Below are 19473 nucleotides of genomic sequence, written 5' to 3' on the forward strand. Positions count from 1 at the left end.
TAACAGAGGACAAAATTATAGGAAGTTTAATAGCTGATGTGTTTGTTAGTGTAGCAATTAGATGGTCTTAAATAGAAATATTCAGCAATGAATATGATTTAGAACTTAGAAGTGCAGAAGATACATTATCCAAGGTAGAATACCTCTGTTCCATCTGATTTCTAACTCTAGCATGGAAAAAGAAGTGGATATGTGTTTCCATGTACGTGTCAAATAGAGTTTTGAACATTAAATATAAATAGGAGTAAACTCTTTCCATTGAATAAACTACTATCCTTTTTCTTCTCGGAATAAATTATTATAAAATGAACTCTGTTTTTGATGTCATAAATATCATTTTTTTAGTGAATAAAAGGTCTGTTTTTCAGAATTGTCATTTTGTTTTAAAATAGAATGGTAATTTTAATAAACAAAGCACAAATGAACTATCGCTGCCTTTTTCTCTATTTGTATAATGATCTTAGGCTGAAGAATAATATCATGGGAGCCCAACAAAGAATAGAAGCAAGCCGGTTAGTCATGCTCTTGTCAAGCTAGTCTCTTTCTATGTTTTTGGTGGTAAAGCTTTATCAGTACATTGTTATGAACTTGTTTTGCTTGCTGTGATCGAACAGACATTGTGAAATGCAGAGATGTCCTAACCACAATAATCAACTATTTAGAAATAAGAATAAGCAAATAAATGTAAAAAAGTGAGAGTAAAAAAAAAAATTACACCAAAAATATACATGGTTGGACCGTTGTGGTCAAAGATTACAGCACAAGCAAGGAAAAGGTTCTCATTTACATTTTGAAGATATACAAGCTGCTTTGGTCTCTAATAATTGCTTCCGAAGATATATAAAATATGGAGAACACTTTTTCTCTCTCTAAACTGGGTTTCTCTCACTTCATATAACCCCAGCTCGAGTTCCAATAAAAAAAAGATTTTTTCGAAAACTAGCCACTTCGTAAATTGTTTTTTGAAGAATAGCAAATTTTTAAAAAAAAAAAAAAACTAGTTATCGTGGGACAAAAATACCCTTGACCAAATTGAAAATTACGCAATATGTTTTTTCTTACCCTTTCCTTCTTCCTCTACACACCCGTTCATGTTTTGTACAAGACATTATTTAACAAGCTACAAACACTCTTTGCATCTATCTATTCTCCCTCTCTTTTTCTTGTATTTTCTCATTTTTGAAACTAAACTCAGGTAAAGTTTTTCTTTATTTTTCTCTTTTTGTATCTAAGGAAATATGGGTATGTAGTTTTTTCTCTTTTTTCTTGTATTTTTTGTTAGTTTTGTATTTTTTAAGATTGTTATTTAATATGGGTCTGTAAGAAATTAATTTGTGAGGTGTTTAATGTGAGTTTAAAGATACTTAGGTAACATATTGTTTGAAAATGGGGAAAAATTTGTATAAAACTGAAAAATGGCAAAAAACAATAAAAACGGAGGAAATTTGGCGAAAAAGATGAACTTCCACCATTTTCCTCCAGTTTGTCAATTTTAGCAAGTTTTCCGCCATTTTTCTCCACTTTGTCAGTTTTTGCAAGTTTTCTGCCAGTAGAAAAACGCTATATTTGGCCCAAAAAAAAAAAATAGAATCGATGTTTTTAATACCGTTAATATGTTTGTTTGGTATTCTTTAAAATTTTATATATTTATTAATTTAGTTTAACGTTAAACATTTAATTTTGTAGTAAAATGGAAGATGATGATATTGTAATTGTGGTTTTAATTTAGTGCTATGGTTTAATATCTTTTGATAATTATTTCATACCTTAGATGTAACACCCCGTCCCAAAGTACAACGGAAAATTTACAACTTTGACCAAGTTTGACCATTGACCATTGACTTTGACCGTTGACCGAAGGGGTCAAAAGTTGACTTTTTGACTCGGATGGAATTTTAGATTGACTGAGGTACTGTTACGAAGTACACGTTGGCACGATTTTGTAGACTAGTAGCACATCAAAAACGGAGCTACGGTTTGAAAGTTATGAGCAAGACAAGTTGAGGTCCAAACTGTCCCAGGGGTGCCCGAGTTGACTTTTTATTCATGCAAAGTTGAGTTTTGACTCACGCATGGTTGTAAAGTAGTCGTCGACACGAGTTCATAGACTTGCGGCACGCTTAAATTGGACATCTGGTTAAAAAGTTATGGGCATGCAAAGTTTTTCGAATACAGTATTATTTTAATATATTTGGCATGAGTGAACAGTATGTGCCACGTGTTGCAATTTCAGCCAATCCCATGAGTGAATAGTGTCACCCACAGGTGGCTTTCATTTTGGCAAAACGCATGAGCCGGCAGGGAAAGGAGAGAGAAAGAGAGGAGGAGAGAGAGAGAGAGAGAGCTAGAGAGAGAAACCAACCGGTCACCACCGTTCACCCATTTCTGGCCACCGGAATAGTACACGCACCACCCCACCTTGAAGCCCACCTAAAAACCGGCTGGCCAGCCAAAAATCACGGCCAACCGACCTTCTAATGCACCTGGATCGAGGCTTTTTCCGGCAGCAGCACCGATTCCTTCAAACCCTAATTTCTCCCTATTCCAACCACCGTTTGCCTCACCGCCAGTCCCATTGTGTTACCCATCACCAGATCTATCTTCCCACTAAAAATCATGACCAGTGGCCACCGGACGCGCTGCCAGCGGTGGCGGATTTCGGTGACCATGGCAGCTCACTGGGAAATTGACTTTCCGACGAGTTTCCGGCTGCACCGCCCCTCCTTTCCCACTAATTCCAACCCTCTAAACCCAAATCCGGTGTCCCCTTTCATCAAATCTCAACGGATTGAGAGAATCAAGGAGTTGAATCTTGAAAGCTTTCCGGCGAGATTCCGACCACCACGGGTCCGATCTCCGGGAGGTAAGCCTCAATTTGCGATCCTCGTTCTATAAGCTTCGATTATGTATATTACTCATCAATTTTGGTTAACGTTTGTGTTAGTCCCCCCGGGTACCGGGTATTATTTACCCGAATAAAATATTAATTTATTTGATATGTGTAATATTGTTGTTCTAGGAGCACGTGTACGTCGTGGAATTGATCCCATGGAGGATCTTGGATTAATTCCGTGCTCGAAGTGAGTGACCCACCTTCAAAATTATTTTGGGATGTTAAAATATATATATTTTGTGTTAATTGGTTATTTGAAAATATGTTTGATGTGTTGAATATTAAGTAAATTTATATTTGGAATTTTTGATGCCAAAAGTGAATGGAATTAAATATTTGGGCATCATAAAATATGTTAGTTCTAAGGAATTTGAGATTTTGGTAAATTTTATCAAATTTCATTGTTGAAATATCTCATAATTAAATATTTGATAAATATGTTTTATGTATTTGATATTAAGAGAATTTCCAGATAAATGGTATTGCTAATTTATAATATTTTTAATATATATTTTGGTGCCAAAAGAATATATTTGGAAATTTAAAGAAATTGTGGTTTGATTTATTTTAATTATTGCTATGGTTATTAGTTTTAAAAATTGTTTTGGGGTATAATATAATATATATGTGTTCGAATAATTTGGCTTATATACCATTTGATTGAATGTTTGGATTATGCATATAAAAATATTTGTCTTATTAAATATGAGTTGTCATTTTACGTAAGGTTTGGACTATGTATTAAATGGTTTTATATTCTAATGGGTTCATAAGTGAACTTGGAGTAGTTAAATATTTTGGTATTTAAATTGAGATTTTAAATCATTTTGGAAACTATTTGGTTTGAGAAACTAGATTGAAAATCATATAATTTTCAACACGATCAAATATTTTATAATTTTATGTGCTTAAAATTGGTTAATGGTGAATATATTTCACTGTGGTATTTCTGGTTTTCGTATGAAATGATGTTTTGAGATTTTGAAATATTTGAACAAGCGGTTGAACTTGACAATTAAATTATGATTATGATACAGTAGGATACTGTATTGGTCATTTTAAATTGATGTACCATGTAATGCCAATACCTTTGATCAGTATTATATTATATTATATTACCGCGTGCTGGGTTTACCACGGTGCCGTGAGGTTGGTTTCATCCAACGGTTATTTATCATTACCACGGTGCCGTGAGGTTGGTATTATCCAACGGTTTATTATTGCTACGGACCGTGAGGTTAGGTACGTCCCGACGGTTATTTATTATTTTCACGACACCTTTCATATATTGAGGTCGTGATGTGGGTGTATCCCACGGTTTACAGATTGGTACATCGTATGGTATATTGTATATGTTGTATAAATTGTTGTTTTTATTATTTATTTAAATTTAAAGCTTCACACAAATTTTATAGAATTGTTATCGTAATTTTATTACCTATTCTCATTAATGTTTAAGAGTTATTTGTCTTGATTTTATCATTTAAATCGATTGATATTTTAAAATAAATTCTATTATATTTTTTGATCAATTGTTTTATATAGATGTTTAAATTGATTTAAAATATTCCTTTGGTTATTTCCTTGATTTAAACAATAAAGTTTATAATTTATATATTGGATTTTTTTTTGTTCTTATGCCATATTTCTTCAATATAAGTATTATTTATGTTTTATTTATGGTATCCAATGATGTCTTATTTTTTATTTCCATTATAAATTTGGATCCTTAAATTCTTGTATTTCATTCGAAATTTATTGACTAATTGTTTTCCTTGATTTTTGGGGTATAAAAGATTGGATTTTGCGAAAATGTTTTAAAAGGGGAACCTTTTCAACGGAGTGAATGGTAAGGGTTTTGAGAGTAATTATTATTTTCCAATTAATTATTAATTATTTATTTATTTATTCTTAATTAATCAAGTGTACTATAATTATCATGGTTTTATAATTGTACAGTAGTTAGGGTCACTCACTAAGATGATTAGCATCTCATATTTTTAAATTCCGTTCCTCTAGGTCAAGGATTGAGAGACTTTGATCGTCCGGGGTGAGCCCGACGTCTCAGTTCATTGCCGAAATTCCAAGAAGCATTTCTTCCCTTTTTCCTCTCCATCTTGTATTGCTTCTTTATCTGACATTGTATTAATTCTACATTTATTTGTATAATGCTCTGTATACTATATTGGACATTTAATTATTAATTATGCACTAATTTCCTGTTATTCATTTGGAGTGCTGCAAATTTGTAAAATTAAATTGTAGTAATGCACTGATTTCCTTTGACGATCATATCAGAATTTCCCAAACAAAAGAGAGAAGAAAAAAAGAAAAAGAAAAAGAAAGAAAACTTAATTTATTAATTTATTTGTAATTACTTGGAAAATGCTTTAGCTTTGCATTGTACCTTCCAAGAAGTAAAAAGAAGATCTTAATTTTTGGAAGCCAAAAACAAAAGAAGAAGACTTTTATTTTCTCTTTTATAAACTTAAGGGGGGAAAAATATTTTGAAAATATTTTTAAATAGTTTTTTTTTTTAACAGCCTAGTGTTCGTTTAGTATAGCACTAGTGTTGCAGCCTTGTGATTGTCGGAAACCGTAAAACGTGTTAGGTTTTGAGTACGATACTCTATTCATAAATCAAAGTCACGTAACAGTACTCCTTGTGTGAAATAAAAGAGAAACTAACCTTGTGATTTTTTTTGTTTTTTTTGTTTTTAGTCGGTTGCGGTCAAAATTTAAGTTTCAAAGTGAGAATTATGTTTTTTTTTTTTTTGGGGATAAATTAATTCATATTACATAACGATCAAATTATATCCTCAGCACGATATTATATATGTTTGGATATATTAATTAATTACAAAAAAGAGAATAAAAAAAATCAAACATTTTATTTTTTTATTTGATTCGAAGAAATAAAAACAATGTATAAAAAGAAATAAAGAATTCAAGTTTTGTAGCTAATCAAATAAAAAGAAAGAAAAAATTAACAGGAATATAATTTAATTAACACATAACTAATAATACTCGCATAATTAAAATTTAAAATTCTTCCCCCAAATTGAAATTAGAAACCAACCAATTCGTTAAATATCCAATTAATGAAGGCAGGCAGAGGCAATCCAGCTTCAGAGGTATTGCTATCTATATATACACATTATTTAATAGAATTCAAACTCATTCTTGTTTACTAAACTTCATTGATTCTTGCAAACCAACAGCCTAAGAAAATTCCAAGGAATAACCTTTTTCATGATGCTTAGAGTGTGCTTCACGATGCCCATAAATGCAGCATAGAGAGGGAATTGCAAGAGTGCCAACACTGTCACCGAAACAAAAGCCACACCGTAGACAAGAGTGGTGGTCCACCGCTTCTTCATACGGACGATAAGAATTACAGTGGCGGAGAAAGCCATCATGGTCACCACCACTGTAAGGAACAAGAAGGTGAATGCCAGTGCAAGCTTTCAAGGAAGAGACTTGCGAAAATCTTGAAGCCTGAAAGGAGAGGTGAGGATGGAGATGAACATCACCACCGATGTGAGAGAGCTGACGAGGGACAGAATGTCCGTGAATGTGAAAACCACAAAGAAAAGGTGGTGACGCAATATCAGAAGGCCCGTGGACTGATCGGAACCTTCCGGAACAGTATACGCCATCGTGACGGCTACAGTGGCGATCAACACTGCAATTACTGAGCAGGATTCTGATGTCCGCTTTAGCCAGATTTGTGCCTCTCTGAGAAGATCTACATGAGACCTTTCGAAAAAGTCTGAGGTGGTTTGACCACCTTTGCTATGGTTCATGATGTAATGGGATGGAATTAATTTCCGCATGCGCTGCACACCATCATTTCACAATATATTAACTAAACATTGGACAATGCTTGCTACACGTAACAAATAATATTTTGTATCAGTATATTAATAGTTGACAAATTGATAACCTCCTAAAATCATGAAAGATAAATGTAGATTAAGGCCAAGTTTGATGTCAAAAAGTTAGTTAAAATAATCTTTAGTTGTAAAATAAAATTATGTTTTAAAAGGATAAAAATAAATAATATGTGCGTTAGATAGCAAACATTTGCAAACAAATTTGATGTATTTAACAAACCACGAAATAATGATAAAATATTAAATACAATAAAATAAAACAATTTCTAAACAAGTTACATAAGTTGTATGTATGCATGTATATGATTAATTTTATCAAATTTATATGTTAAAAATGTATAATTGGACTTAATTAACATTAATAAAGTAATAGGACAGGATAACCATTATTATTCCTTTTAATTTAAAACGTAAGTGTCAAATATACTATACAATATAGGGAGTAAAATGTAATTAGTCATAAATATAACTATACCTCAAACCATTTCAATTCATCTTGCAACTGAAGAGCAAGGTTAGCCAAACTTTAACCAGAATAATGGTTCATATCAGCAACATGGTGCAATAAGGTATAGCCATTGTCATCAATTCTCCGAGCTAGCCTCACCATCGGAATCTTCATCTTCCTCACAAGTTCAAATATATTCCTCTGGCGGTGCCTAATGGCAACATGCATAATGCTAAGTCCTTGATCACTGACATGCTCTGTGAGATCCCATGTAACATCCCGTCTCGAAGTACATCGGAAATTTCTCAAATTTGACCGAGGTTGACCAGGTTTGACCATCATTTACCGAGAAGGGATCAAATGTTGACTTTTTGCTTCTGGTGGAATTTCACATTGACTGAGGTACCATTAAAAAGTACACATTGTCACGAGTCCATAGACTAGTAGCACGTCGAAAACGGAACTACGGTTTCAAAGTTATGAGCAAAACAAGTTGAGGTCCAAACTGTCCAAGGGTTGCCCGAGTTGACTTTTTGTTCATGCAAAGTTGAGCTTTGACTCATGCATGGTTGTGAAGTACTTGCCGATACGAGTTCATCGACTAGCGGCACGCTTAAATTGGTCATCTGGTTAAAAAGTTATGGACATGCAAAGTTTTCCGAATACCGTAATATTTTAATATATTTTTACTTGAGTGAACAGTGTGTGCCACATGTCGTATTTTCATCCAATCCCATGAGTGAACAGTGTCACTCATAGGTGGCTTTTATTTTGGCAAAACACATGAGCCGGGGGAGGAGAGAGAAAGGGTGGAGGAGGAGAGAGAGAAAGAGAGAGAAACCCAACCGGCCAACCGCCGTTCACCCATTTTCGGCCACTAGAACAGTACATGAACCACCCTAGCTTGACACCCATTTGAAAATCGGCCGGCCAGACAAAAATCACGGCCAACCGACCTCCGACGCGCCCGGATCGAGACTTTTTCCGGCAGCGGTGCCGATTACTTCAAACCCAGATTTCTCTCCACTCCTACCTCCGTTTGCCTCACCACCTGTCCCGTTGAGTCACCCATTCCCTGATCTACCTTCCTACCAAAAATCACGACCAGTGGCCACCGGACGCGCCGCCGGCTGTGGCGGATTTCGGTGACCATGGCGGCTTATCGGGATATCGACTTTTCGGCGAGTTTCTAGTTGCACCGCCCATCCTTTCCCACTAATTCTGACCCTCTGAACACAAATCCGGTGTCCACTTTCCTCAATTCTTAATGGATTGTGAGAATCGAAGGCCTAAAATCCGGAAGCTTTTCGACGAGATTCCGACCACCTTGGGTCCGATCTCCGGGAATTAAGACCAGATTCGTAATCCTCATTCCATAAGCTTCATTTCGGTATATTACTCACAAATTTTGGTTAAAGTTTGTGTTAAACCCCTCGGGTATCAGGTATTATTTACCGGAATAAAATATTAATTTATTTGATTTGTGTAATATTGTTTTTCTAGGAGTACGTGTGCGTCATGGAATTGATCCCATGAAGGATCTTGGGTTAATTATGTGCTCGAGATGGGTGACCCATCTTCAAAAATTAATTTTGGGTGTCAAATTAATTATATTTCGTTATATTTTAATATTTGGAGGTATATATTATATTAATTATGTGATAAATTGCAAATTAAATTTTGATGCTAATATTTGGACAATTTGAAATGTGTATATGTGTGTGCACCGAAGCATATTTTGATTTTGATAAATTATGGAAATTCATTTTATGAAAATTTGATATTTAAAGAAATTATGATTTTTAACATTATTGATTTATTGTTGAAATTATTATGAGTTTTTTTCAAGCAATAAAAATGCATTTATATGGATTTATGAATTTTGGAAATTTTATGGGATTTTAATGAAAATATGCCTATTTTGAATTTTAAGGATTTAAGGATATTATTTTAAAAATTATGCTTACGCATTTGAATATTGTGGATTGGGAAATTGATGCATTTGAAAGTTGATGGATTTGAAATTGATGGAAATTGTGCGATGGATTTATGACGATAATTTATAAAGAAATTGTGAAAAATTTACGGGTTTAATTGGATGGAATAAACCCGGTAGTATTTATAAGATTTTGAGATTTGAAAATAAATACATTGATTTTATGATTTTTAGATACACCATGCACGTACTGGTGTTCTTGATATATGGATATGATTAGCGCGTAGGTGGATGTGATGAGTGCGCAGGTAGGTGTGAGTAGCGCATAGATGATTATGGGGTTGTCCTGTGGTTGCCATCGGATGAGGATAGGCCACCCCTCCATGTCTGGGATGCCTGTTTGCAGCGGGGCGGTGGGACGCCACACCACCGTATGCTGGTTTCTCTCTTTAACATCCTGTCTGGCAGTGCTCAGGACGCTGGGTACCGTTGGCGCCGCTGGTGTATAGTGGGTGCATCAAGTGGTTTTCGGAACATGATTTTCAAAATAAATATTTTGAAATTTTTATTTAAATTAAAAATATGTTTAGTGTTGTTTTTATTAATTATTTCAAATGGAGGTTTTAATTTGATTTAAATTTTTCTTTGCCTAATTATTCAATAAATTGATTTATTTTAATTATTTAATTAATTCATGAATTGTTTTAATGTGAGTTTTATTAATAGTTCGGTATTAATTGTTATGATATGGATTAATTATTTAGTAATTGTTATAAGTTATTTTTATTTCAATTTATTTCATTATAAATTTAGATTCTTGAATTATCGTATTTTATTAAAAAACTATTGACTAATTGTTTTCCTTGGTTTTCGGGGCATACAAATCGTGAGTTTTGTAAAACGTTTTAAAAAAAGGGAACTTTTCCAACTGAGTGAATCGTGAGGGTTTTGAGGGAAAATATTATTTTTAACTACCTATTATTTATTTACTTATTTCTTATTAATCAATTAACTAAGTTATTTACCCTCTTATTATTATTATTGTTGTATAGTAGATTGGGTTACTCACTGAGATGATTAGCATTTCATATTTTTAAATTCTGTTCCTTTAGGTCCAGGTTAGTCGACGTTGATTGTCCGGGGGCGAACTCGACGTCTCAGTTCATTGCCGAAAGTCCAAGAAGCACTTCCTCCACTTTTTCTCTCCATCTTGTATTGCTTCATCTGTTATTGTATTAATTTCATAATTATTTGTATAATGCTCTGTATACTGATTGGACACATATTTATTCCTTATTATTATTTTGGAGTGCTGTAAATTTGTGGAAACAAATTGTAGTAATGTGGGAGGAATAAGGTGGTGTATATAGAAATGTGTTTTCAGTGCAGGGAATTTGTGGTAAGTCCAACCCTTGGGGGAGGTTCTGGCGGATTTTCCATTGGAAGGTCCGGTACGGTTTCCCTGGGATCAGGGCTTGTCTAAGGTTCTGGTGAGGGATCTTGGACGGGTCTTGACATCCCACATCGATTGGAAAGGAGAACAATGTATGCCTTATAAGAGGGTGTGGATACATTTCTCTTGAGAGGCCTTTTAAAACCATGCGGGCTGGACCCAAAGTGGACAATATCTCATACGGGTGGTCTGGACTGTTACAATTGGTATTAGAGCTAGTACCCGAATCGGTGTGCCAGCGAGGATACTGCGCCTCAAGGGAAGTGAATTGTGAGATCTCACATGAGTTGGAAAAGGGAAAGAAGCATGCTTTTTAAAAAAGGTGTGGATACATTTCCCTTAATAGGCCTTTTAAAACTGTACGGGTTGGGTTCAAAGTGGACAATATCTCATATGGGTGATCTAGGATGTTACATGCTTTACTGCTTGAGGAAATTCATCGAGTATCCCATTAACGATCTCTGCTATACTTGTGCTAGTTGCTATAAGCAATGGTGCCGTATTCGTAAGAATTAATGGTGGAGGAATATTATCATCTTGTTCCTCTTTATCTTCTTTCTTTCCTATTATAATTGCTTTCTCCAGTCCACTTCCTTCTTTTTCTCCAAACAAAATGATTCTTATATCTGGTTTTATATCAGTTTTCTCCCATGATTTGTCTTTTTTTATGAGCCGCTTAGCAAGTTTCTAGATTATTCATGATTCTTCTTCTCAATTTGAATGTTGCTGATCATTGGCCATCCTATCCATAATAATAGCAATTTGTTCAAAAAGATTTAATTAATAGTTAGATAGAAATGCCCTTCAACTTTCCAATCATGGGCTGTTTAAGGCCTTTCAAGAAGTAATTTATAAATAATTAACGCATAATATATTCAAAATTAATTACAATGATTATCAACTTCCAAATAAATGATAATACACTAGGGGATAACAAGTATCCAAAAGTATATATTGTATTCACTTAATAGGCTAGGATTAAGTATGAAATAAATGTTGTAAAAAAAGTATGAAAGAAATGTTAATGAGAAATGCAAATATATACACCTATGCGAGTTGATATATATATATATATATATAAGGATATGCTATTGTAACACCCTGTCCCAAACCACATCGGAATTCTCGCACGTTGACCGAGTGGGTCAAAAGTTGACTTTTTCTTCCAGTTGAAATTTCTAGTTGACCGTGGTACCGTGGTAAAGTACACGATGCCCCGAGTTCATAGACTAGTAGTATGTCGAAAACGAAGCTACGGTTTGAAAGTTATGGGCAAAACAAGTCGAGGTGCAAACTGTCCAAAAGTACCGGAAGTTGACTTTTTATCGTGGTAGAATTTTGTTTTGACTTTCATATGGTTGTAAAGTACTCTTCGATACGAGTTCATAGACTAGCGGCACGCTTAAATTGGACATCTGGTTAAAAAGCTATGGACATGTGAAATTTTCCGAATACCGTAATATTTTATTATATCTGACTTAAGTGCACAGGGATGCCACGTGTCGACATCTGAGAGGTCCATGTGGGTGACCAGTGTCACCCACGGTGGCTTTTATTTGGCAAAACGGCGAGGGAGGAGAGAGAAAGAGAGAGAGAGGAGAGAGAGAGGGAGAGAGAAAACCACCGGCCACCGGAGTTGCAAAATTTTCCGGTCGATTCTTGCCACACGCGCTGGCCAGACAGGAGCGTCTCCCCATTCCCGGCCAATCCCCAAAATTTCACGGCCAACCGACCTGCGACGCGTCCAGATCGGGGCTTTTTCCGGCGGCGGTGCCGATTTCTTCAACCACCGAGATCTCTATATTCCGGCCTCTATTCTTGTCACCGCCGGTACCGTTGAGACCCTCTCCCTTCGATCTACAAAACCCCTAAAAATCTCAGCCACCAGCCACCGCATGCGTCGGCGAAGGCGACGGCGACGGTTGCCGGTGACCGCGACGACTCGTTGGAGAAATCACTATTCCGGCGAGAACCCAGTTACACCGCCGGTCCCTCTCCACTAATTCCGACCCCCTGAATCCCAATCCAATGTCCTTTTCCTCTAATTCGTGACGGTTTGAGAGAATCGAAGAGTTGAATCCCGAAAGCTTTCCAGCGAGATTCTGGCCACCTCGGGTCCGATCTCCGGGATGTAAGACCGGATTCGTAATCCTCGTCCCTCAAGCTTCGATTCGGTCTATTACTTGTCAATTTTGGTTGTCGTTTGTGTTCGCTCCCGGGTACCCATTTGGGAGTTACCCGATTAAAATATTAATATCATTGGTTTGGTGTATTGTGGATGTTTTAGGTGCACGTGTGGGTAGTGGAGTTGATCCTGCGGAGGATCTTGATTGATATACGTGCTTAAGGTGAGTGACCCACCTTTAAAACTGTTTTAGGATGATTAATTATAATTATTTTGTGTTAATTTGATATCTAGGATTATGCTCATGTGGTGGAATTTAAATATAATTGGGGAAAAATATTATTTTATATATATATATATATACCCATTGATGCTAAACGGAATTTTGGATTATTAAGAAATTCCTGATTATTATTTTATTGTGATTTAATTGTATTTATTACGCATGAGCAAGGTGGTTTCATTTAATTAATTATATTTGGATTTTAATATTATTTTGGGCATGATTGGTTTATATTAGTGGTTTCAATTTTTATAATTATGCCCGTGGAACATTATTTGTTGGACTTGGTGTTACGAGAAAATTATTTGTATATTGTTTTCGGTGGTTTTGTACCGTAATTGTTAAAGAAAAATGTGGGAGGTTGAGTTCGAAAAATTGTATAATTTCCACGGTAAATTTTTGGAAAATTGGGTTATTATTTTAGACGCACTCATACAGTATTGGTGTTCTTGCTGTATATTTGGATTACCGCGCAAGTTATTATGTCTCCCGTGAGTTGCCATTGGACCGAGGGCAGGCAAGTTTCATATTGGTCATAGCCGCCCCTCTCCGTGGCCGTGATGACGGTTTCAGCAGCGGCGCTGTCGGGACGCCGAAGCGTCGTATGCAAGTTTTTCTCTTTAACCTCCCCGCCAGTCGGTGCTCGGGACGCTGAATATCGGAGGGCATCACTGGTATATGGTGTGGTGCGTCAAGTATAAATTAAGTGTTCTAAAATTATTTATTATATTTTATTATATTTTATTTATATTTGGGTTATTTAATTATTATTTATTAAATTAATTGATTCCTTGATTTCGGGAAATACGAATAACGGGTTTTGTGAAAATGTTTTAAAAGGGAAACTTTTCCAATGGAGTGAATAGTGAGGGTTTTGAGAGAAAATATTACTTTCAAATGTTATTATTTATTTATTTATTTATTTGTTGGTATTAATTAAATCCCTTTATTTGTTATATTATTAATATTAAAAGTGTACAGTAGATAGGGTCACTCACTAAAATGACTAGCATTTCATATTTTTAAATTTCGTTCCCTTAGGTGTAAGGGGTGGTAGACGTTCTTCTGGAGCAAACTAAATCTCCGTCGCTGTCGTAGTTCAAGAAGTTACCTTTGTCTTCGTTTATTTCAATTGTAATATTTCTTTCATCCCTGTTGTATAATTTCTATACTTAATAGTACTTCATGAAGCTCTGTATACTGTCCTGGACATTTATGTATTAATTATACACTGGATTACTGTTATTCATTTGGAGTGCTGTAAATTTGTGGAATCAATTTGTAGTATTGTGGGAGGAATAAGGGGATGAATATAGAAGTGTATTTTCAGTGCAGGAAATTTGTGATAAGTCCAACCCTTAGGGGAGGTTCTGCTGAATTTTCCATTGGAGGGTCCGATAGGGTTTCCTGGAATCAGGACTTGTCTAGGGTTCCGGTGAGAAATTTTGGATGGGTCCTGACACTATGATGTGGACAGTCCACATGCGGACAGCAAGTATTGACAATAGTTTTTGAAAAAATCATCGTCAATACTCTCTTTGTATTAGTATTGATGATAATTTTTTTCAAAAACTATCGTCAATACCTACGGTTCGCATGTAGACCATCCACACTGTAGTCTTACTATGTATATATGTGTATATATATATATATATATAAAAGACTCGTTTTAACATAAATTTTTTTATTAGATCTTAAAAAAAATTAATTTAATTAATAATTAAACATAAATTTAATAATATATTAAAATTCTATTTTTTAAAAAATAAATCTATCTTGACTTTTCCATGGAATCCAAAAATAGCAAAAGGAAGTCACCTTAATTTAAAGCTATTTTTATGTGTGTGTGTGTGTGTGTGTATATCTATATATATATCTAGAGAGAGAGAGAGAGAGAGAGAGAGAGAGAGAGAGAGAGAGAGAGAGAGAGAGAGAGAGATGTGAAATTAAAGAAAAGTTAGGACATATACCAGCACATAGGAACGTCCATAAGCCAAGAGTACAGCCTGGTTATTGCTGCAATTACGGTCAACACGATCAGTACGGACAATTTGTCCTGTTGATATATAAAATAATTTTGATGTAGGGCAAATTCATTGGATACCCTTTACGTCCTTTAGGTCTGACTTACTTACATTTTGCCATCAATGTTTTGAAAAACTTGTCAAATTGCCTTTGAGTGGTTTGATCATCAAAGTGTCAATTTTGCTTTTAGAAATACTCAATTTAATATTTAAAGGACCAAACTATCCCTCTCTTTTGTGACAGTACCAAAATTAGAAAAACCTGTAAAAATTAAAAAAAAATTTACGGAGAAATAAAAAATTATTTTATAATAATTTTTTAGGAATTACCACTATATAAAGGGAAAATAATTTTTTTTTTTAAATAAAGATTAAAATAATATAATAATACATTTATACATACTTCTTGTACTGAAAATCTAAATATGCTTTTTTTTTTCAGAAAAAATCTAGATACCTTAAGTAAATATAAATTTAATTATTAATATCTAAAGAAAAATATGGTCAAATTACATGAGCACGGTTTTGCATCCGGCTTTTCCAAATAAGGATGTTCACTGACTAATTTGGGTGGGAAGGAGGCCAAGGGTTTTGGTAGTGAGGCCCTTATTATGTTGAAGAAGGCATTATTAAGCTCACAATGTGTGCTTAGTAGGACCAAAACCAAACCTACAGAAGATTGAAGAACCTTGCTGTGCACGTATTTTGTGAGCTCCAAACTTTTGTAGTTAAAATTACGGGGATACAAAAGATGGTGCGGATCTTATACTCCCTTGGACCATCAATTAGACCCAAGGTTGGAAAGGGGGCGGAACTATGCCGCTGCCGCCAATTGGTTCGCCATCTGCTCGCTCCGCGGATGGTGGTGGTGAGTGCTACCCAGTGAAGAAAATATCAATGTCGATGAAAATATCGAAAGTATGAATTTACAGAAATATCGATGGAAATATCGATAAGGTTACTGAAACTGTAAATTTTTAATTTAGAATACAAATTTTGAGATATAAAATAATTAATATAAAAATTAAATAATTAGAATATAATAATAATAAAATATAAAATACTCATCCAATTAAGCATATATACTAAAATTTTATATAATATATAACAAAAAAATTAATAATGTTATTTATTTATTTTTAAATAGATAAAATCAAATTTATTAAAAAAATAAATAAAATTAAATTAAACACTAAGATAAAAAAATAAAAATAAATAAAGAGATGTGTATTAAAATACTACATATAAAAAAATAATGTATTATCCTTTATATAATATAATATTATCATATTATTATTTTATATTATTTTATTATAAAATATTATCATATTTTATTTATTTATTTATTTTTTCTTTCTCTTTCCTTCCCCCGACATGGAAATTTCTTTCTTATCTTTTCTTCTTCTTCCTCTCTTCCCTTCGTCTTCTTCCTCCCTCTCTTCTCTGCCAGATCACAACTAACCCACATCACAGCTGCCGACATCTCCCCAAAAAATCCACCGAAATCCGACGACTTCTCGCCGACTTCTCCACAGGAATTTCCACCATATCCACCCAAAGAACGAAATCCCGACCGACTCCTACGTTTCTAGGTGAAACCCATTGAATCCGACGACATTCCAGCGACACCCATGACAGAAACTCTTCCCCCCCCCCCCCCTCCTCTTTCGGTGTCAGAGGTGGTTGACAACCAACAGAAGCAGCGACTTTTCGCCGGTGTCGTCCACATTTGCTTCATTGGTGCTACCATAGTAGAAGATGGTGGCTAGTGTTGGTGAATTTGCAAAAAGAGGGAGGACCGAGGAATTGCATGGGTTCAAGAAGACCTGCCCTTCCCCAACCACCCACAAACATCTGATATTTTTTCTTTGTTATTATTTTATTTACATCTGATATTTTTTAAAAAAATATTATTAAATTTTTTTATTTATAAAAATAGATTTGTTTGTTAATTTTAATTAGTTTTTATCAAATATATTAAAATTAAAATTTTATAATTGTACAATATTATAAAAATAAAATTTTAACATTTAACTACTAAAATTAATGAGTAAAAACGGATTAAAACCAATATAAACATGTAGATAAATCTGTTTTTATAAATTTAGAAAACTAAAAATAAATGATAATTTTTTAAATCTATAAAGTTTAAGCACAATAATAACAAAACTAAAATGGTGTAGATCAAATTTTATTAAGAATAATAACCACGTGTGTGGCAATATATATGCTTTCCATTAATTACCTCTATTGAAGCTTAAAAAGCAAGATAGATGGAGGTGATTTCTATCCCCTCCAGTCTCCAAATCGTTGCGTTGCCTCAAATTGATTTGATCTCCTTTGTCATCATCGTGTTCAACTTGGAAGACCTGTTATATATAAATACAAAAGCATGGAAAAATTTAGATTAATTATTATTTAAGAAAAAATCCAATGTGTAACTAAAATATTAAAAAAAAAAAGGGGAATTATTATAAGCTTTAAACTTACAAAAATAGATAAATGATTCAAATTTGCCCATGGAGTATCCACTCTTGAAAGCCGATGGTATGTTTGCCAATAGCTGAAGACATAATCTGCCTTTATTGTCCAAGAGATCTCTCAGTATTTCATCACTTTTGAGTAACCACAATGCTATTTCTGTTTTCGAAACCCATACATTATCTATTTTATTAATTCAACATATACTACAATTACATACATATTACTTTCCAAACATTACTAGAACCATAGAATATATATATAATTTGAAGTGAAGCATCCCTACCATAATAGTTATTTTAGGTAAGATCATTTTTTTTTTTTATAAATCAAAACAAAAATTCCCAAAGAGAAAAGAAAGTACAACTTGTCATAAGGATATAAATTAAATTTTTTTTTGTTTATCTGAACTTTGACAGAGAGAGCAGGGAAGGGGACAGGATGCTATTAATTTGTGCTACACAAGTACATTTACTCTTAGCCTTATCAAGTAAATATATAGTTATGCAACTCATAGGAAATAACTAAGTTTGATTTTTAAGCTGGCATAAAAAAAAAAAAAAAAAAAAAAACTAAGGGAAAGCTAGAGTTTGGTTCAATGGTGGACCCTTCATACCCACATGAGATCCTGGCTTCGAGTCAAGAAATTTTGGGCTTCAAGGGATGGCTCTAAAAAACAAACAAGAGAAAAGGCAAATAAAAAAACTCAAATTAAGAAGATCATGTAGTTAATGCATGTAGTTTAGAAGATTGAAATTAAAAGAAGCACTTCGATCTTAACATGCAGTGTACTATGATCATTGTGGCAGAGTATTAAAAATTTTGTGATACTTCCTATTTACTTTTGGACCAACACAAGAAAAGAAAAGTAAAGAAAAAAAAAAAGGCATCTTTTCGTTTTGAGATTAAAAGGTAGTTTGAAAGAGAAAGACAGACCGAAATGTTGGCCATGGATGGCACTTTGAAGAATGGATGTATTATCATATCTGATGCGCTGAATATGCATATCGAAGTTGTGGCTTTGGACTTCGGAAGCCAAATACTTGACCACTTCTATCATACCAAATGTAGCAGCTCTATACATTGGAGTTTCTCCGACAGCATTTCTAGCGTCAAGCCGCTTCGCAGAGCAACGCACCAACACTTGAGCTGCTTCCACATTTCTAATAGCACCAGCCCCATGAAGAGGTGTGCATTTCTTATCATCGGCTTTCTCAATTAGCGGGTTTGGCACCATCTGAATCAATTCTTCAATCGGGCTCTTAGTTCTACTATAAATAGCTATATTAAATGGGGTGTCATTAGTGACTGTGAGAGGATAAAACAATGCTTCTCTGTTTTTTTCGTAGTGTCTCTTCATTCTTTCCCAATCTCCTTCTAAGGCTGCTAGATATGGCTCTGGAACTAGTTCTGGAGCACTTCCCATCTCTAATTGTTGTGAAAACAGCAAGAATAATAAATAAAAGCAATGAAACACACACACATAGTTTAACGAGGTTCGGCCAAAACTTATTGCCTACGTCCTAGTGCTCAGGTTCTGAGCTTCTGCTATTATTGATAAAATGAGGAAAAACAAGAGCTTAACAGGTTCTTCAATGGTGGCTCACTCAAAATAACACCCAACCCAACCCGTAAGCCCACATACACCCTCTCTCAATCTGTCTTAACCAATTTCACAAAGAAATTGCTCTTACACCTACAGATTATCTTGATGAGTTTGTACAAAACACACAAAGAACTCAACTCCCTCTCTCAATCACTAAAACAGACTCAACCCTTAGCTCTGCAATCTGTAAAACCAGAAAAGTAAGTCTGAAAAAGGACGAAGACCGTTATTTATATCCAGCATTGCTGTTGCTGATGTGGTAATCCAGATGACGTGGACCAATGATACTTAGCCCTTCATATAACCACCATAACTAATTCACATGGTC

General features: G+C 34.4%; 1 pseudogene; it reads right to left on the reverse strand.

Annotated features, from left to right (window-relative positions):
- Positions 1 to 6090: 6090 nt before the first annotated feature.
- Positions 6091 to 18965, reverse strand: LOC112492223 (ankyrin repeat-containing protein ITN1-like; annotated as a pseudogene).
- Between the last annotated feature and the right edge of the window lie 508 nt (positions 18966 to 19473).

The sequence above is a fragment of the Ziziphus jujuba genome, chromosome 6 (assembly GCF_031755915.1).
Source record: "Ziziphus jujuba cultivar Dongzao chromosome 6, ASM3175591v1".
NCBI classification, from domain to species: domain Eukaryota; kingdom Viridiplantae; phylum Streptophyta; class Magnoliopsida; order Rosales; family Rhamnaceae; genus Ziziphus; species Ziziphus jujuba.